The sequence below is a fragment of the Scophthalmus maximus genome, chromosome 20 (assembly GCF_022379125.1).
Source record: "Scophthalmus maximus strain ysfricsl-2021 chromosome 20, ASM2237912v1, whole genome shotgun sequence".
Lineage (NCBI taxonomy): Eukaryota > Metazoa > Chordata > Actinopteri > Pleuronectiformes > Scophthalmidae > Scophthalmus > Scophthalmus maximus.
The window spans coordinates 1,704,165-1,725,000 of NC_061534.1; the positions used below are offsets into that span (position 1 = coordinate 1,704,165).

Consider the following 20,836-nt stretch of genomic DNA (forward strand, 5'->3'; position numbering starts at 1 on the left):
AGTATTTTTGTAGAGTATTTTTGTATGTTTGTTAGGAGGATTTACACAAAAACTACTAAATAGATTTACACAAAACTAGATGTTGGGGGGGGGGGGGGCTGGCTTGGAGCTCTGGTTGGGTCTTGTGGCCAAAACCAGATAAGAGATTGCAACGTGATTGGTTGTACACTCTTCTTCCTCTTTTTTATCGGGGCATTATCAGCACCTGCTCTGGAGTTTTCCCTCTGTCCTCTGACTAGATATATGTAGCGCTTATTTGTTTTTAAAACCAATATATAGTTTATTTTTGATAAAAAATTGTTGTTTGATGTTATATGTAGTGTACAACCAAAAATCAGAGAAAGTATGTCAGATGTTATGTCGTTGGCCGCCATCTTTTGAATTCCAAAAGATGGTAAGATTAGTGTGATGGTAACCTAACTCTCAGCCTTAGACATACGTCTTAGCTTGGGAAGACCCATCAAATATTAAATTTTCAGGGAATAATGCGCAGATCTTGATTAAAACCCCCCCGCCATTTTAGAATGGAGACGTAGTTGTATTATGGATGTAGACTGCAACAGCTTTGCACAGATCTATGCACCGTGGATGAAAACCCAGATCGTCTTTGTGCTTGTTGCTGCCAGCCAGTCTGTATTTTCAACAGTTCAATATTCGATCAGATCGGAGATCGTAGCTAATATGCTTAAAAAGGACTTTTATGAGTTAACATTAAACGTGTCACCCTGATATTCGCTGTACGTCCTCCTTTAAATAAAGAAAATCCCGTCTATCTGTGGAACTGAGAGCCGCAGTCGCCTGGTGGAAATCTTTTATCTCGCCTGTGTAGTGCCCTTCAGAGGGCCCTACCGGCTGTTTGGATTTTAGCCAGGGTTACTATAGAAACGCACAGAGGGAGAAGTGCAGCAGAAGAGGAAAGGCTGCCTCATGCTAATGGGAAACACACTTATTGATTCACACAAAGAAAATTAAACACAGATTTTGAAATTTTTAAAACAAGGAGCGTTGAAGTGACTCGTCTATCAAACAGATTGACTGGCTGTTTTTATTTTTGCTGAATTGATTGATTGATTGATTGATTGATTGAACTAATAAATTGAAGTCAGATTGGTCAGGTCCAGTTTTGAACTCCGGGATCGGGTCATGGAGGCTAAGCAGGGTGTTCCAGACATCCCTCTCCCCGGCCACGCTTTCCAGCTCGTCCTTGGGGATCCCGAAGTGTTCCCAAGGCCTGAGGGGATATGTAGTCCCCTCCAGTGAGTTCTTGGTCTACCTCTAGGTCTCCTCCCAGTTGCCCGGTAAACCTCCAAAGGAAGGCGCCCAGGTGGCGTCCTGACAAGATAGCTGAACCACCTCAAGTGACGCCTTTCGATTGCAACCTCACCTTTATATCTCTAAGGCTGAGCCAAGCCGCCCTACGGAGGAAGCTCATTTCGGCCTCATTTATTTTTCGTGATCTCGTTCTTTCGATTACTACCCAGGGCTCATGAACACAGGTGAAAGTCGGAACGTAGATCCGACCGGTAATGGTGGCCCAGCTGGCAGAAATGATTATAGAGTTGAGCATTTGGCGGCGACAAAGAGTTTGGTTGTAGTCCGAATTGTGAATTATTAAGTGAATTATTGTTGGACAAACTGCGGAGGTAGAAGAAGACTTGTTCAACTCAGTGTGCTACCCTGCCCCCCAACTGCTGCACAGAAGGAAAAGTGCTGTTCACCCGTTGTATTCAAAGTTTATTAATATTCAACATATCGCGTGTCCAAATTTCACACTGCACTTCCTCCTCGGGCCCCTTAACTACACGTGTGAAGTGCGAAGCTGATAAGATGGAACGGTTCCTTTGCTTTTATAGTTAGACATGTGATCGAGTGACTTCATCCAATTAGAGGCTGACACAGGGAAGGGGGGGGGGGTTCCATATATGTGTGTGTGTGTGTGTGAGTGTGTGTGTCCCCAGAGGAGTGCTATTCTCTTTGAGGTGAGTTTGATATTCATGGTAGACACCTGCACAGATCACAAGCTGAAAAATTGAAACAGTGCCGACTGTGAGCTTGCGGAAGCGGCGGACAAACGAACCACCGAACGAGTAGATGAATGAATTAAACTGTTGATCAAACGTGTCAATTTAAAATGTATGTTTGATTGAAGTCAGCCACACGGGACGCACTTCACATATCTCACACACGGTAGCAAGAGAATGAATGAATGAACGGATGACACACATGAGGGTGAATGAACGAGTAGATACGACAGCGTGTGAAGACAGTGAATGATAATGGAAGATGTTCAGCTTCGCATCAAAATACAGATACTGCTGAACAATTAAAGTGTTTGATGGCTAACACCTGGGAAATGTAGTTCAAGGAATGAGGCAGACTCATCGCTACTACGTTACCGCCATCTAAATTAATCATGTCTCTGTAGAGCCACCTATGGTTGTATGTAGTCACGCAGGATTTCTCAGGAGTTGTGCAAACTAGTGCTCAGCCGATAATATCTGTATCAGCACTTATGAAATCTTTTATTGTACGGAATAAACAATGCAGAAAAAAAGTGCATTTATGTTCAACATTTTACGTGGAATAAAATGTTTCTTTTTTCTTAGTTAAAGTTCTGTATATTTGGTTGTATTTTAGATTTTTCTATTTTAATTATAGTTATTTATGATAAAGTTTCTGAGTAATTTTGGTAGGTTTACATCAATTTTTTTTTTTTTAACAGAGCCGAAAAAATTGATTTTTAGACGCACACACAGAACCGAGAGCAAAGAAATATTAGCTGAATTTTACCAAAAATGTATTGAAATCGCTTACTGCCCCTTTAAAATACTTATTTTATTTAAGACTCTGTGTCGTTTTTTTAATCCCTCCTGTCTGTATTGGCATTGGTCCTCAAAAATCCATATCTGTCTTCTATGGATTCCCATTCCGTACTATACAAAGGTGGAGGAAACGTAAGTCTTACTCTTGTTTTGTTCTTCAGGCTCTGAGATTCAACTGGAAATTAAAGTGCAGAGTCTTTACTTCCGTTAGGTTTACCTCAATATCGAGAGAATTGTCAAGTGTCAGAATGATGGAAAGAGAAAAGTGTGGAGCAAAAAATTAAGCCGCTCATGACCCGAAACCCTCCACCTCATCCGTCAAACAATGGCGGCGGTTCTGTTGTGTGCAACCGGCTCACTGGTATTTATTGATGTTGAGGTGTTCTCAGGAGCGTTCTGGGCTCAGATTCAGCCAAGTGCATCAAAAGTCATTTGACCACATGACATCATCATTCGGCGGGATAATGATCCTGAACGTCCCAAAGCCACATCCATAACGTATTGTTCACTTTTTTTTTTCTTCCATATTTTTCAATATGAAGCTCACAGATCTGGTCCAGTAGATCTCAAAGACTTGACCCTGCGGGTCGTTTGTGACTCTTTGTGACGTTGTGTTGATTTTGTGATGCAGAAGGAGGAAGTGTCGGGTGAACTCTTTAGCATTATGCTTTTTTTTCTGCTCTTATGTTCAACCCAGTTCTTCCCGACATGTGAACTCCCTCGGCGAACGTCGTCCCCCAGAGGTTCCTCTCGCGTTTGACTCTGAATCTCAAAGCACTTTATTATTATAAACCTATATTCCATATTACGTCCCATTTAGTTGGACGCTCATTTTTAAGCACGTGCCGGCCCCACTGGGGAATCGAACTCTCGTCACCCCTCGGGGGCTGCGTTCGTGCCTCGGCTCGGCCAATTACAGAGCGTGGATCAGTAAACTGCTGCGTCTCCCAGGGGAAGGGGAAAAAAATAGAGAAAAGAAACCAAAACAAAACGAGAGGAGGCGTGGATTTGAACCGATAAATCAAACTGATTCAGGATCATTATGTAAATGTTCACCTCAGAGGGCGGTTCCACTTTGTTCTGGTGTGTGTGTGTGTGTGTGTGTGTGTGTGTGTGTGTGTGTGTGTGTGTGTGTGTGTGTGTGTGTGTGTGTGTGTGTGTGTGTGTGTGTGTGTGTGTGTGTGTGTGTGTGTGTGTGTGTGTGTGTGTGTGTGTGTGTGTGTGTGTGTGTGTGTGTGTGTGTACTACAATCTTAGTGAGGACCGATCAGAGTTTGAAACCTAAAGAAGTGAGAACATTTTGACGTTTTCGAAGTGAGGTTAGAGTGTCCTCACAAATATAGACGTACGTGTGTGTGTGTGTCACACACACAAGCACACACACACACGCAAATGCAGAATACATTACTCTCCCAGCTGAGACCCAAACAATAATAGTCAACAAATAAAAAAAACTCCATCTCTCCCTCGTCCCTCCTTCCTTCCTTCCTTCTGTCCTTCTTTCCTTTCGTCTCTCCTTCCATCCTTTTTTCCTTTCATCGTTCTTTCTTTCCTTCGTTCTTCTTTCCTTCCGTCCGTCCTTCCTTCCTTCCGTCCTTCTTTCCGTTCGTCCTTCCTTCCCTCTCCCATCTCTGTTTAAATTTAAACTTTTTTTTTTAAAGTAGCACAAAATAAAAGATGAAAATATCAGCCTATAACTACATAAACCTTTCGTAAACATGCTATATAAAGAATAATGTTTTGAATATTTCTCAGGAAACACATTTTTTGCTTCATGTTGCAGCAGTGATGTATTAAAAAAAACTGTTGGTGAAATCTGGTTATATTGACATGTTTGGATTTGCATTGTTCATATATTGTTCATTTCCTGTTTCATGAGAGAGGGAGAGAGAGAGAGAGAGAGATTACAGTAAACCTAATAAAGGATGAATAATATGTGAGATTTATGGTTCTCACCAATAATAGTGTTTCTATTAAAAAATACCAGAAAACATCAGTGTGACAGAATAATATCAACACACATTTTCTATCCATTCATCTTTTCGATGTTGAATGTGAACATATGGATTCACGTGTTAGAGATTAGATGTTTGTTTTAGCTAAAACAAGATTTTTTCCTTTGGATTTGTTTTAGATATGATGTAACCATGATCACCTTTTGCCTTTAATTTTCAAATCTATAGAAGTTGATCTGTTTTTTTTCCTTTGTCTCCTCTCGACTTCATCAGCGTCCTCAACTCTATGAGATGAAGCTAAACGCTGCTGCTGCATCACATCACGTCTCTGCTGCTCTTCACTCATCACCTGTGAGTTTAACATGTATTCTTACTGCTTATATCTGGGATCTGTTTACGTCTCATGAGCCTGATCACTTCTTGAGTTTTCCATTTTCTTTGAACCAACCTTTTCTTTTTTAAAGTTGTCGCCATGTTTCCAGATCTGGTTGTCAGATCTACAAAACTACAAATATAAGACTGAAGTTATGAATAAAAGCAGTAAATATAAACATGGCAGATAAATGGAATAAATTAAAACAACCTCCTTTGTCATTTTGACATTTGGAACAAAAACATATCCACATTCACCAACACATTCATCTACACACCTAATACTTCCGTCTTAGATACTCATAGCTGTGTGTGTGTGTGTGTGTGTGTGTGTGTGTGTGTGTGTGTGTGTGTGTGTGTGTGTGTGTGTGTGTGTGTGTGTGTGTGTGTGTGTGTGTGTGTGTGTGTGTGTGTGTGTGTGTGTGTGTGTGTGTGTGTGTTTGTGTTTGTGTGTGAGAGACAGAGAGAAGATGAGGATAACACACACACATACACACAGAGACACGCACGCGTTCAGTGAAGGATGCAGGAACATGAAGCTCCTCTCTTTCCCTCTTCGGCACGTCAGAAGCATTTTGCCGGGTGATTAATCGCCGCAGCGAGCGCTCGAGCCCCGCGGTCGGCCCGGGGGCGTTGCCACGATCCTTGCACCTGCCACGCTGATACACTGACCCCCACCCCTTCACCACCCCCCCCCCCCCCCCCCCCCCCCCCCAAAAAACACAAGCGCACACACACACACATACACACACACACACAAACGCAAACATAAAACTACAGATAAATGTACAAATGAGCAGGATATGCAATTTTTGTGAAGAAAGGATGAACTAAACACAAACACACACACACACACTGTGGTACATAAACACACATTAGCAAAGGGTCAGAAAATGAAAACACGGATACTTAAACTAACACTTAAAAAAATAAGCAAATTTCTTTACAAAACAACTAAAATTATACAAATAGACAAATATTGAAAAATATTGTCCTGCCTCCAAAGCCTCAAAATTCAATTTGATGAGCGAGCGACTTTCCGCAGGTGTGAGCGCGTAGAGAAAGGGTGAGTTTGCGCTTGAAACGCAAATTTTGAAATCAAATAAATGCCATATCTGTAAGTAGGGCAACTATTTCAGTAGATATCTGTGTGGTTGTGATTCTGTCTGATAGGAGCCGGGGCCAGATCCGGTCTCCAACCCTGGAGAGGATTTACTGCGTTACTGTTTCATTAGATTTGGCTAGAAACTGTCAAATGACTGTATATAATATATTTAACTGTATACGGTTCTAGTGGCATCAACAATAAAAACCTCAGGTAACGTCATCTTCGCCTCCTTGACCGATATCTGTGGCCTCTGTTGATCTCCAGTGTCATGAAGAAGCTCCAACCGTCGTTTATATGCAAAATAAGTTTTGTTAAAGAAAAAATACTGTGTATATAAATATATATATAAATAGTAATAGATAAAGACATTATATGGATGTGGACACTTTTTCTCTCGCTCTGCTCCCTCACCACCTGAGTTGGAGGAGATAGAGCATGTGTCTCAGGCCCACACTACATCTGTTACACTCCAAATGTGTGTGTGTGTGTGTGTGTGTGTGTGTGTGTGTGTGTGTGTGTGTGTGTGTGTGTGTGTGTGTGTGTGTGTGTGTGTGTGTGTGTGTGTGTGTGTGTGTGTGTGTGTGTGTGTGTGTGTGTGTGTGTGTGTGTGTGTGTGTGTGTGTGTGTGTGTGTGTCGCACCACCGGTTAGCATGTGTGTTTGTATATCATAGTGCTGGTGTGTGTGTGTGTGTGTGTGTGTGTGTGTGTGTGTGTGTGTGTGTGTGTGTGTGTGTGTGTGTGTGTGTGTGTGTGTGTGTGTGTGTGTGTGTGTGTGTGTGTGTGTGTGTGTGTGTGTGTGTGTGTGTGTGTGTGTGTGTGTGTGTGTGTGTGTGTGTGTGTGTGTGGCAGCAGATGCCATTTGTTGTTAAATCAGCAGCTGGATCCTAAGTTCCCGGTGGGACCTGTGTTATGTCTACAACACACACACGCATACGTATACACACACACGCATAAATAAGAGTTGTCCTGTCCGTGTGTGTGTGTGTCAGAGACCAACAGGTTGTGTCCCCTGTTGGTTGTGAAAGTGTGCGTGTGTGTGTTTCTGTGAATATTAGCTGAGCTGAACTTCTGACCATTAACATATGGAGCAGATAACCTGCATATATTAACCCACAGGTATGACAACACACACACACATACAGATTTTATTCTCTTATCTTAATAAACTCCTGAGTTTCACGGAGTTCAGAGGTCAGAAGGAACTTCAGCCGTAAAACTTTTTTCTTCTCTTTTTTTCTTCTTCATCAGCCACCGAGTTTTAAAATAAATAATATAAATACTCCGTGTTGAGTAATAACTGCATTTTATTAAAGCTTATTATAAAGTGAAACCAAAAAATAAAAATGTTTAGAAAACGCTGCATTTTGTATTATCGTTGACGTGTCATTGCTAATAAGTCAATCACTAATTCATTACTAATCCAGATATTCAAAATATTTAAATACCAAAATGAGTAATAGTCATAATCCCTCATTGCTTAATGTCTTGATTAGTCGCTTGTCCGGCATTGGCTCATCAAAGTGCGTATGAATAACACTTGTCATGTCGCGTGTGATCACTGCACGTTTGATTTCTCTTCACATGTCACTTCACAACACGTCATTTCTCTAAACCTTAAAAAAAAAATGGAGTAAAATGAAATGCGAAAAGCTTAAAATGCAGAGACATGACATTTTATCTGGAACCACAGAAGATAAATGTAATTTCAATGCAGCCTAATTCTCGGCCTGTCACGATAATTACGTTATCGACTTATATATGTTAAATCTCTGTGTCTGGTGTTTGGACACAATTCAACAGTGACACTTTTCCAACGTAAAACTTTAATACTAGGAAAAAGAGTGTTTTACCATAAAGAGATTGGAAATAAGGGGCAACAACGCGTTAGTAAATACTCCTCTGTATGTTCAGTAAAATGTATATATGCCTCCTGGTGTTTGCTTCGTGCTTTACAGAAATAAAATTTCGATCATAACAATATATTTACTAATTTTACCTAAAATGGTTGATCTAGTTTACACTGATCAGAGTTGAGCGTAAACTGAGTCTGTAGCTGAGTGTGAGATGTCCTGCAAACACCACCGTAGTTTTCGTTCGGGGCCGTTTCACAAACATTCACCTTAAAACGCCCGAGGAGTTTTGCCCCGCAGCCGGGCACCATATGGCCGCCGCCTCGCACACACAGGATCCACCCCTCGTCAGGACAATTAGGACCACGGGCTAAAACCCTGCTGGAATCTGGAGCACAGCCAGACGAAATGGGGGACAGAGAGAAACTGCATGAGGAAAAATGAATTCAACATTAAGACCACGGAAGAAAAGAGCTGAAGTGATCTGATGGCAGAGATGAGATGTGAAGACGGACAGAGATTCATTGGAGTGGAAAAGGAAAAAAAACACGGTGAGGAGGAGGATGGCAGCTGGATGGGTGTCATCACGATGATAACAATGGTAAAAAGAATAAAAGTAGACTAAAGTGGGCTAAACAATGTTTAGCTGATTAAGCGCTGCAGAGGAATCCATGTGCACAATGAGCCACCCATGACTGAGCGCAGAGACAGAGGCAGAGCTGCTTAATTACAGCCCGAAGAGACGGGAGTCTTCATCAGAGCGGAAACACAGGGAGGAAGGAAGGAAGAAAGGGAGGAAGGATGCAAGGAAGGAAGGAAGGAAGGAGTTGGTGTTGAGTCAGAATGATAACCATCATTAATTCTGGATTTGTAGTTATTAGATATTCCTGCTGATGTACCTGTGAAACACAACAAAAACAAATATAACTCGCCTCAGAGATCACACAAACACACACTTGTGAATAAACAAATAAAATGGAGGGAGAGAGAGAGAGCAGGTGAATTATGATGGTGATATAAAAACAAAACAACCCAGGAGGCTTATAAAAAATCATCTCACCTCCGAAACAAAAGCAGCCAGACACGCGACGCAGCGACTGAAAATAACTGTCGACACAACACCGGTTTATTCAGGTGTAATTAATTTCACTTGGTTCGTCTAAGATCTGAAAATGGTAAAAATTTAACAGCCCCAGAACGAGAGGTAGGAGTCAAAGTGTGTTTTGGGATGCTATGAATAAATATGAATAAAGTTTTCACTGAATATTACAGTTTACTGTGAATAAAACAAACAACCCAAAGTGTTGCGGCATACAAGTGAGTAAATGTAACCAAATGAAATTACCAGTGTACAAACCTGCGTTGACTGAACTTTATCAAGGATACAAAAAAATAAAAACAATTTAGGACCAACGCCGCCGTTCAGTGCAATTTTAGACAGTAGAGTTTTCTTTATGTAGCACAGGAGAAAGTACTTAAAATTTGTGGAAGGTCACAAATGTTGTCACTGCAAAGTTGAGTCATTATCGAAACAGCTCCCGAAAACAAAAATCTCTGGATGTCGACGCACCACCTGAGGCTCAATATGGACAAGACCAAAAGGCATCTCCCACCAACGACCTCTCAATCACCATTGAGAACACTTTGGTGAAGGAACCTGGGTGTGACACCGGACGACCAGTTTCCTTTGCTGCCAACGTCGCTGTGACGACCTACTCCTGCAGATTCATCCTCCACAACATCAGGAGGATACGTTTGCTCCCTTTACCAAGAAGGCTGCAACTGCAACTCCCTCCCGGCTGGTCTACCAACATGCGCCATCCGACCTCTGCAGCTCATCCAGAATGCAGCGGCCCAGTTGGTCTTCAACCTACCAAAATTCTCCCGCACTACTACCGATTCAAGGCACTGGTACATGTCCTACATCCAGAACATGGTCAAACCATTACACCCCAGCCCGTCCACTTCAATCTGCTACCCTCAATGGCTGCCAGGGGCGGGCAACCACCGCTCAACTACATCCAATCTGTTTTCTGTAATGGTTTTCCACAATGGTGGAACAAGCTCCCCGTTGACATTAGGACAGCAGAATCCAGATCTTGAACTTGGATTGCATCCCAAAATGTTATCACCTGTTATCATGTCCGAAAACAAATCTGTGTATATAACTTTTGGAATAATGCCACAAACAAACAAACCAAACCAATTTCCTACCCGACCGGGTGGAGGCAATAAAAAGCAACTGCACAACACAAGTATAATTTTCCAAACATCTGAAAACATAAATAAGATGTTCAGCGAGAAGTAGAAGTCACGGTGTGTTGAAGAGTGAACGAGCAAGTGTTTGGTGAAGCCAGTGAGCGGAGAGACAAGAATGGATGAAGGACGGAAAGAATAAACAACCTATAAACTTTACTGTGTCCAACTTAGCAAAATAAAAGTATATATATATATATAAAGTTGCTATAATCCATAAAAGAGAATAAACACCTGATTAACAGAGTCAATAAGAAAACCAGGTAAAAGGAAACAAGATGAATAACAACTCTGACGTCCTTGTTTCTTTCAGGTCTTTATTTAAACTTCGACAAACACTTAAAGAAATACTTTGACTTTCATACGTCTTCATAAATATGTTTTGTTCTTCACTCTGCATGAGACCTCAAACTAGTTTCCTCTTTAGGGATTAATAAAACAATCCTTTTTATTTAAGATATAATTTCATGAATAATTGAGTCATAAAAAAGAGCATGTGTAATAATGCTACATACTGAATTAATACAGACTTCAAGGACTTACTGAATAAACAGTTAAACAACAAAGTGAACAAGAGAAACAGTTCCACACAGTCTAGTAATCCATCTTCCACCCAGTTTAAAGCAGTTTGAACCAGGTTTAATGTTACACATTAAACGCAGAACACGGTATATTCACTTTATGTGTCCGCGTATACGCTGCTTAAAGTGGTAAAAATTAATAATACGGAACATTTAAGTTGACGTTATGTGTCCCTGTCCACCTGATGTATGAGGGTTATATTACAGACCATCGGAGGGGAGGCGGGAGGGAGAAACTTCTTCATTTATTTTCTGCTGTGCTGCCTGGCACACATGTTTAGCCCGGGGGTGACGGCGAGCAGGAAGTATTTCTAAAAACAGGGCAATTCTGGAAAAATCTCTGGCAGCGAGAAATCTCCCCCCACCCCCCCTCCACCACTCAATGTCTTTGGCTGGGTCATTGCATAATTTAGTAATCAACTAAATTAAGGCACGGAGAGATGAACTCACAGCTCGTGAGCATTTGTGTCAAGTTCATCGGCTTCCGCAGGAAAACGGTGTCCAGGCAGCCGCCGCGCTTTAATGAATCTCAAAACCGCCTCCGATTTTCATCTGCAGCGGCGAGGGAGGGAATTAGCTGGGGCCCCTGCACACTCACACACACATACACACACAGGAAACAGGCACCATTTGGTGTTTATGTAAATATGCAAAAACAAAATGGCTGACTGCCAAATCCTGTCAGTAAACAAAGCTTGTTTGAGTGCCAGGCAGAGCGTTGTTAAGGTGGACCGCTCGGGATGGAGCCAGAGTGGTAGGTATTACGACGAGGGCGAAGCACCTTAAACAAGGGCGCCGGCGACCATGTAAAACAGCCATTAACTCCTGATCGGATGCAGGGAGCGTCGGTTTGCATCTCTAAAACGGCAACATTGTTCCCGGGGCCTCTTGGTTTTGGGGAATGGATTGTTGTCATGGCAGCGGGAACAACCAATTAACGTACAGGACAGAACGATGGGTCTGACCTACATCAGGCTAGTAGGTTCCGACTGCAGGTCCGTGAAATCATTGGCATCTAGAGTCACAGTTACAGTTAGTCTTGGCGATCAGATAATTTATTCAGAGTGGTGACATCATGAGGAAGTGGATGCAAGTTTTCTCCCATAATCCACTGCAGGTACGACCCATCTTCGCGGTGACGGAGGCCTTTTGCGGACATTGGAAATCATATTGATCGCCAGCAGTTGAATTCAAGACCCAATGCTCTACTTCCATTTTGGACCATCTTCCTGACGGTGTCGACAAAACCGTAACATCCCAAGCTGAGGTCAAGTCGAAACCCACAGTGTGGTGCTAAAAAAATATTGGGGTACTGCGCTACGAGATTAGAAATTAAATTAGTACATGAAATATTTCTGCGTCTGAACTTTTCTGTCAAAAGATGGATGGATGTTAAAACAATATCACTGAAAATAAAACCTACGTGAGCACTAAAACTAGTTTTAGTACTACTACTACCTGTAGTCCAGGGTTTGAACTTCAACTCCTTTCAGTTTTTGTTAGTTGTAGGTCGTAAACTGTCAGTTGAACTGCTTTACGTTCCTACACTTCAAATTACACTTTGAAATGACATTTTAACTCCTTTCATTTCTTTCTTCAACTCACCCTTCAGGTAGTAGTGCCCCCCCCTAAACTGCTTCACATCCTAACACATCAACTACTTGTTTTTAAAGAAGCCACTTCAGTTTCATTCCATAAGAACGAAGGTCATACAGGAAAAAAAGAAGCCGACACGTCAACTCCTTTCAGTGCTTCTACTTTTAACTGCAGTTCAACTTCATCTGCCACTCGTGGTCTCATACATCTACCACTTCAACTCCTTTTACTCCTCAACATCTTTCATTTGAAAACGTCACGTGTAATTTAAACTTAGCAATTGGTCGTAACGTCGACAGTTACTTCTCCTCAACTGCCACCACAGAGCCTTTACATTCTTAAATATCAACTAACACTCCAGCCCCTTTCAGTGCTTCCTTAATTCAACACCTTTGTTTTTTTTACGTTTCAACTGACACTTTGAAAACTTTCCTTTTCTGAACATCCACCTGATTCTTCCTACACTTCCTGACCTCCTTTATGGTATCGCTCCATCCCTCCCCTCTTCCTTCATTCCCCTCATTTTCTAGCACCTTTTCTTTGTTAACTTTTGTAGGACACTGCCTTTCTAAAAAGGGAACTTTGCAGATTTTCTATCTTCTATCTTTAACTATCTTTGTATTGTTACAATATCGAAGGAATATGAAGATGAACAATGTTTGATTTCCCCTGTGTTGCCTGCACCTAGATCTCCGTGTTCATTCTGGCTTTTTGTCAAACTACGACTTGCACTTCTGCCTCATAGATATGAAAAAACAACACGATTTTATGTGCTGGACTCAGACTTTTGGTGTAACTTATTCAATTTTTTTTTAATCAAAGCCCATCCTCCCAGCTTTGAATCCTTCTCTTCTCCCTCCATCCTCACTTCATCACTCTTCTTCTTTTATTTGCTTTTCTCTTCACATTGATTTGCAGACCTTAGAGCAAAGTTATTAAATTACAATAGACATGTAATTATTACCAATTACACACACAGACATATCAAAATAAAGACTAATTAGATAATCCAGTTATAATATTCCACAATTCATTCAAAACCTCCCTTTGTTCCCTCCATCCTTCCTCTGTTTCCTCTTTCACTTCCTCACCTAACGGTCAGGAGGAGCAGCAGAACTGATGGTAATTAGCAAACGGGGACCGGATTAATTTGGTCGGGGTGGCGGCGGCGGTGGCAGACGGGGCCCCGCCCCCCTGCAGCGTGGCGCTGTTTGCTCAGCTCGTGGACGGACGACGCGCAGGAAAGAAAAATACACTGGCTAATTATTTCAGATAATGCAATTAAGATATGCATATTTAGCACAAACTCCACAATGGGAATGTAGACGTCAGCAGATACTGTGTGTGTGTGTGTGTGTGTGTGTGTGTGTGTGTGTGTGTGTGTGTGTGTGTGTGTGTGTGTGTGTGTGTGTGTGTGTGTGTGTGTGTGTGTGTGTGTGTGTGTGTGTGTGTGTGTGTGTTCATAGTGTAGCATGTAGAGTGGTCTCGGGCGGAATGTAGCAACATTAATCTCACCCTGTTTCGGGTCTCTCACCTACACAGAGGTTATGGTGTGTGTGTGTGTGTGTGTGTGTGTGTGTGTGTGTGTGTGTGTGTGTGTGTGTGTGTGTGTGTGTGTGTGTGTGTGTGTGTGTGTGTGTGTGTGTGTGTGTGTGTGTGTGTGTGTGTCGTGTTTTCCTGGACTAAAAATAAGCACATTTGAAATCTTTTTTTATAAATGTTTATTTATCTCTGTCACACACACACACACACACACACACACACAGTGAGCCAGGTGCAGGAGCACGTCTGTCCACAAAGTGTGTGCACACAGCGGTTGGTGTGTATGTGCATCTACCTGCTACACTAATGATCTGCAGCTGTCAGCAACACGCACACACACACACACACACACACACACATACACACACACAAATGGAGAGAGGAGGGGGAAATGGTAGAGAAAAGGAAAGGAGAGAATAAAGAAGCGTGAAAGCAAAAAAATGGAAACCAAATGGAAACCTACAACAGAAATAAAACGCAGGATTCCTTTTCCATATTTTCTTTCTGAAAAATATGGAAGGAACCCGATGGAATGCAGAAGAACAAAAGGGGCTGGGAACCAGGATGGAGGGAAGGAAGAGAAAAGGATGGAAGGGAGAGTGCAGACATCTGGAGAAAATAGGAAAGAAGGAAAGGAGAGGAGGAAACAGGAAAGGAAAGGAGAAGAATAATGAGAAAAGTAAAATACGTGAAAGTGTAGACACAAAGGAGAGGTGGAGGAGAAGCCGGGGAAAAAAGAGGAGAGAGATTTTGGCGTCTGTCCAAACTGCAGCCTCCTCTTTTCCTCCGTTCTGGTTTGAATACTGTTGCATGTCATTAGAGCTGCCAATCAACAGCTGCTGCTGTCGCTCTGCTGCGGTGGCGGCGGCGTGCGGCCCGACGCAGGACGACAGCTGCAGCCGACGCACAAATCCCCGAGCGCCGTCGCCATTTTCACAAATGGTGCTTCTTCACCTGCAGGAGACCCCGGGTTTAAGACGACACGCCCGGTGACCTAAGTCATTTTCACAACTAGTCATGGGATAGTCTTTAATGTCATATTAATTATGCAATTATGTCTTTATGAAACCCAGAGAATATATGCGAATCATCCACTCGTTTACTTCATGTCAGCTGGTGCGAACCGGCCTGTTCAACTTCACTTTTTAATCCATTTAGACGCCGCATGAGAAACAGACTAAAAATTACAGAATTATTTTCCTTCTCGCTGTAAGACGAGCTTTCACTGGCTTCATCCATACGGATGATAGTAAAGGGTTTGACAGCTTCCACAAACTGTGACAGTGAAAGCAGGGCAGTCCTGCTTTGTGCCACGATCGTTGGCCGAATTTGGCTAAAATCGTGTTGAAATCGTCTAAACTAATATTAAATGAACCAAGTGAGCTGAAAAATACTTTTCTCTCCTCTAATGTGGATGTAGCCACGCAAAGCCATCGCACAATTTTTTTTTGCGTGGTGAGATTACGTACAAAGTCAAAGCAGAGACTCGTGGAAGGAGACACGAATTTCGCGTCGCCCAGCCCAAGTGACGCGGAATTCAAGTCATTCGTGTCATTTGCGTCGCAACACGTCACACGAATATTTTGTAATATTAATGTGACGTGCAGTCGAGAAAGCCAACGAGCGCTGAGATCACTATTTACAGAAAAATACTATGAATTAGAAACAATAATGGTAAAAGTAAGAGCAGGGATCTCCTCTTTTAGGGTCATTTCACTTTTTATAACTTCCTTCGCAGGCCACGATAATTTACTCAATACATTCATTATATTATATTTTTCGTTATTTTTTTTGTCTCTGCGATAATTTGTTTCCTATTTTAATTAATGCTTGTGATTTTATCATTTTCTGTTTTTGATATTCTTTAAATGATGTAGATTTTTCTTTATTTTAAGTGTATTTTTCTTACTGTCAGCAAACTTCATATTTTTTTTGTTACAGAACATTTTGTAATTAATGAAAAATACACAAATTCAAGTGCAAATCAAACAGTGGATTTTTCAGTCAGTTGGACACTAAGCAGATTAAAGACATTGTCGTTTATTCACACACCGGTCTCATACTGGAGTTGAAAAAATTAAAAAAACATGAAAAGAAAGAATCAGACGACAGACAAAAACACGACGTCACCAGTGGTCAGATTTTTGAATCTGATACCCTCATTCATCACAGCAAAGTTTTCCAGACGGGGGGAAACCCAAATGTTGAGAATACTGGGACAGGAAGAATGTCCGTCGACCGGGCAACCGGGTAAATATTTAAGGATGTGGAGAGTCTGATGGCTCCGTCTCACCCTCCTGACCTGTGGTCTGTCGGTCTGAGTTTCATAGAACTTTTGTGTGAACTTCAGTGGGCGACTCTTCACGCTTTCAGCATCTTTTGGCTCGTTGTTTCGGGGTTTTTTCGGCCAAACTCTACGGCCACGAGGAAAAGATGAGAAAACCCCAGTGTGCCCGACCTGTTCTGGCCAGACAGCAGACAGACGCAGTGAGACACCAGCCGGTGGACTTAGCGGAGACAAGATTCGTTTTTTCTCAGGAGTTTTCAGAAGAGACCAGAGCTTAATGGAGGTGCATATTAGAGTTATATTCACCAGGTGGCCAGAAATAAATACGTAAATAAGAAGCCGTTTGATTTCAGGTTAGTCATAAAAATCGGACCAACAGTGTCCAAACAGTCCCGTGAGAAGTTTCTCTTTTTTTAAAAAAACGTTTTTTTCCAGCTGCGGTTACAAGCTCAGGCAAAAAAGGTTCCTCGTACAAAAATGATGCTAATCTGTCACTCGTCTAATTAGCTTACTCCAAATGGCTCTTAAGATGTTGTGACACTAAAAACACGTAGTGCCTGGTAATATGTGGTATGAAAAAAACACTCTGTGGTTGGTCAGTTTGACAGTCAGTCAATTTCTGACCACATTCAAAGTTTGTCCTTTGCACATGATGTCAGTATTTTTTTTCCTCTTACATCATTTAAAACAAGAAATCGCGGAAAGAAAAGATTAATCTGGAAAGAATAATTTCCCACAATGGAGGAGGAGGATGACAACAGTCTCTCTCTCTGATCACATCTGTATCTCTCTCCGGCCACACCAGCTGCTTTAACTCGCTTGTGTGTGTGTGTGTGTGTGTGTGTGTGTGTGTGGTATCGGATAGCAGAGCATATTTTCTCACCAGCTGACTGTATGGGAAATGGATTAATCCTAAAACCTGCAGGTTTACGTTTCATTACATTTCCTCCTGAAAAAGTCCAAACTCACGATGCATCACGACATGAGTCTCAGTTCACTCGGCGCCGACGAGCACCAGACGATCAAGATCCGTCATTGTCTATTGATGTAATATTGACATCTCCAGAAATATAGAGAAAAAAATACAGTGAAAAGTGCTTTTAGATTATGATTGGGCTACTTCAGGGAGTGTGTGCGTGTGTGTCAGTGATTAAACTCTGCGTAAATCTGCCTGTGAGTGTTGTCTGCAATCTGCCGCGCTGCAAATACAAAGGTCAGAGGTCAGGCATGTCCTGCAGGCTCCACTTTGTCTAATGAAATTAATTAGAATTAAATCTATAGAGTTAATAATTTGAATCCACTGTGATGGACTCGTGGAACAATCTGGTCTCGTCTCTGCGGTGGATTAAAAGCTCAGCTCGGCCAGTTTTACTCTGATTATGAGAAATAAAAAAAATTGAAGGGGTCACGATGAGCTCATCGTCGGGACAGGAAGTCTGTCTCTGGTTGGATCTAACGAATAGTGCGACCTCTCGTAAAAACAATGTGTCCAGAGATTCTTAAAAGAAAGCAAATAGCTTAAATTACGTAAAATAAGTAAATAATAACGTTACATTAATAACTCCCACCTCACGTGACTTTACCGTTCATCATATTTTGTTAGATTGTGTTAAACTTTATAAAACTTTTACACGATAAGAAACAACCAACACAGATTGTTCAATGTAGGAGTTTGTTTTCCAGCTGTAGTGAACACGTTCTATTCATTTTGTGTATATCTTTTTTTCCATCTGTTAAATTGTTACGTTATTGTGTTCATTCAATAGTTAATTTTGCAAATCTAGTTCATAGTTATTTGGTTTGTTTATTTTTCACAATTGTGATATATATATATATATATATATATATATATATATATATAGCTTTTGTCATTGTTACGGAGTTTTGTTCACTTTTATTCAGTTTGCTGTATTTTGGTTACACTGCTGTTTTCTCGAACCTCTTTATTGACCACATGTATTTAATATTTAGATAAGATAAGATAATAACATTATTTATTATTTAAACATGATCATAAAGTAGTTCAAGTTTCTACGAGTGGATGTTTCACTGTGATATTTTGGTAGAAAACACATTTTACTGATTCTTTCAAAAATAGCAACGTGTCCATAACCTACATTCACAACATTATGTTATTAATGACGACCTCTTGTGTAAACACCACAGAAAGTGACAGTATATAACTGTAACCAACGGCAGCAACAAGTCTGTTCATGCGATCAGTGGTCAGACGAGTCTCCGAAACTTTACCTCTCGTCTCTTCTTCTACTTCCTCTTTTTCTTCTTTCTCTCTGATGGACTAATTATTGTCGTTCTGCCGCTCGCGCTGCTGACTGCCAAATGGAATTAAAAACCAATTATTGATAAATGAAGAGTGGCTTTAGCTGTGTGTGTGTGTGTGTGTGTGTGTGTGTGTGTGTGTGTGTCTGGATCCAAGCCTAGACCCGAGTACTACATCTGTCATCTAAACGCCATGACAACCACTCATGTGTGGCGTCGCATCCTGTGCATTCAAAACACACATCTGCACCGCAACGTCCACGCTGCAGGAGTGTGTGTGTGTGTGTGTGTGTGTGTGTGTGTGTGTGTGTGTGTGTGTGTGTGTGTGTGTGTGTGTGTGTGTGTGTGTGTGTGTGTGTGTGTGTGTGTGTGTGTGTGTGTGTGTGTGTGTGTGTGTGTGTTTCACTGTGCACCTGTGCCTTCATATGTGTGTGAATCATATCTGTGACACTTAAGCATGTGCATATGTACATGTATGGCAGGTGTGTGTGCAGGTGTGAGTGAGTGAGTGAAGGCTGGTGCCGCCTTGTATTTTCGTTGTGCGTTCGCCGTGTTTGTGTGACAGATTGACGTGTGCGCAGATGGCGGATGATGAACATATAAATGAATTTCACTTCTTTACACGCCGACGTGACAGGTGTTGTGAAAAATTTCAGAATGAATTGAATGTAACCAAACTTTATCGATCTGCGTGTGAGTGTTTTGATCAGTGTTGCCGCGGCTGAGGAGATGAAGAAGGACACGTCACGTTTGGAAGGAGGAACCGTCCTCTGTTGCTAAGCTGAGGGTTGAAATATTGAGCTTGTGTTAAAGTACAGGCTGTATAATCTTCTGTGATGTTGTATGATTTTATTGTGAATATGACTCTACTTGAAATACATCACAGCAGGTAGAAAAAGTAAAAAACATAAAAAAAAAACATGATCATGAGGCTCCTTAAATTCAATCAAGCCTTTGGACAAAGCGTCAGCAAAATTTATGTAATGAAATGAAATCAGTAAAATTTTCAAAACGTCCTATCTCGCAATGTCAAAGATAGTGAAAGAAAAATCCTGGATCCGCCCCTTTTTTCGGTCCGCCCTAAAATTGATTTGGTTCTATCTCAGCGCGTATACCATCCTTCCAGCTAGGTTCGTGGAAATCAGTTGTTAGCGTAATAAAAATCAAACTAGAGCTGCAACAGACACACACACACACACACACACACACACACACACACACACACACACACACACACACACATACACACACGCACGCAAACATGCACACGCACACACACACACACACACACGCAAACATGCACACGCACTGTGGCCTCAAGAGTTCTCACAGTGTCTGTGGAACAGGCTCCTCTCTGCCAACACTCCCACAATGCACTGCACTATTTCCACTGTGCGACTCATAGTGAATTCATGACAACGAGGCCGATAATGAAGTGTCAGGAATCTTAATTCACTGCTCAGCACGGGAGTAAAATACTACAGTGTTTACAAAATGATGAGCCTTAATAATATGATTAATACACACACAAACTCACACATAAATTACTATTAATCCCAGTAATAACAGCCTCACTATGAATCCATTAACTGATCTCTATCTGTAAGGAAGGACCAGGCTATTTTTAGAACTGCTGCAAGGGGATATATGTTTGTTTTTACATGTACACATATATATATATTAATATATTTATGTGTGTGTGTTTGTGGGGGTCGTGAGACCGGAGATGTTTTCCAGAAAATAGTTTTGTAATTACATCTGCGAGGGGGAAACTCGTTATCTGCGTTAGCGAGCGGCCAATGGCAAACGCTTTGAAATATGGCTCCTCTTCAGCGCGGCGACGCCAAAATACTGGTAATAGCTGCTGATAAACAAGGCGAGTGTAATTGCATCTATTTGCATTTTTAAATAATGCAGCTGAAAAATAAATGTGTTTTCAGTAGGCAGTGGCTGCTAGGTGCAAACTGCAGATTTACTCACTCAGGGGGAGTTGCTTTTATTTATTTATTTATTTAATGAATTATTTTTTTTAAAACATTTTTTCCCGTTTTCTTTTCCCATTATCGCCTGAGCTTTTTAATAAGCTGATATATTATCTCATCGTTTTTTAGGATTGATATTAGTATTATTTCATAAGGCGGTAACCAGGGCGCCGCCGCCGCCCTTCAAAAAGTTAGAAAGGTCTTT

General features: G+C 41.5%; 1 long non-coding RNA gene across 1 annotated transcript in view; it reads left to right on the plus strand.

Annotated features, from left to right (window-relative positions):
• The window catches only part of LOC118285582, a 35,614-nt gene that overhangs the window by 3,920 nt on the left and 10,858 nt on the right, over positions 1 to 20,836 (plus strand). The window contains exon 2 of the long non-coding RNA XR_004785154.2: positions 5,050 to 5,127. This is a non-coding gene — a long non-coding RNA (uncharacterized LOC118285582). The remainder of the gene's footprint in view (positions 1 to 5,049; positions 5,128 to 20,836) is intronic.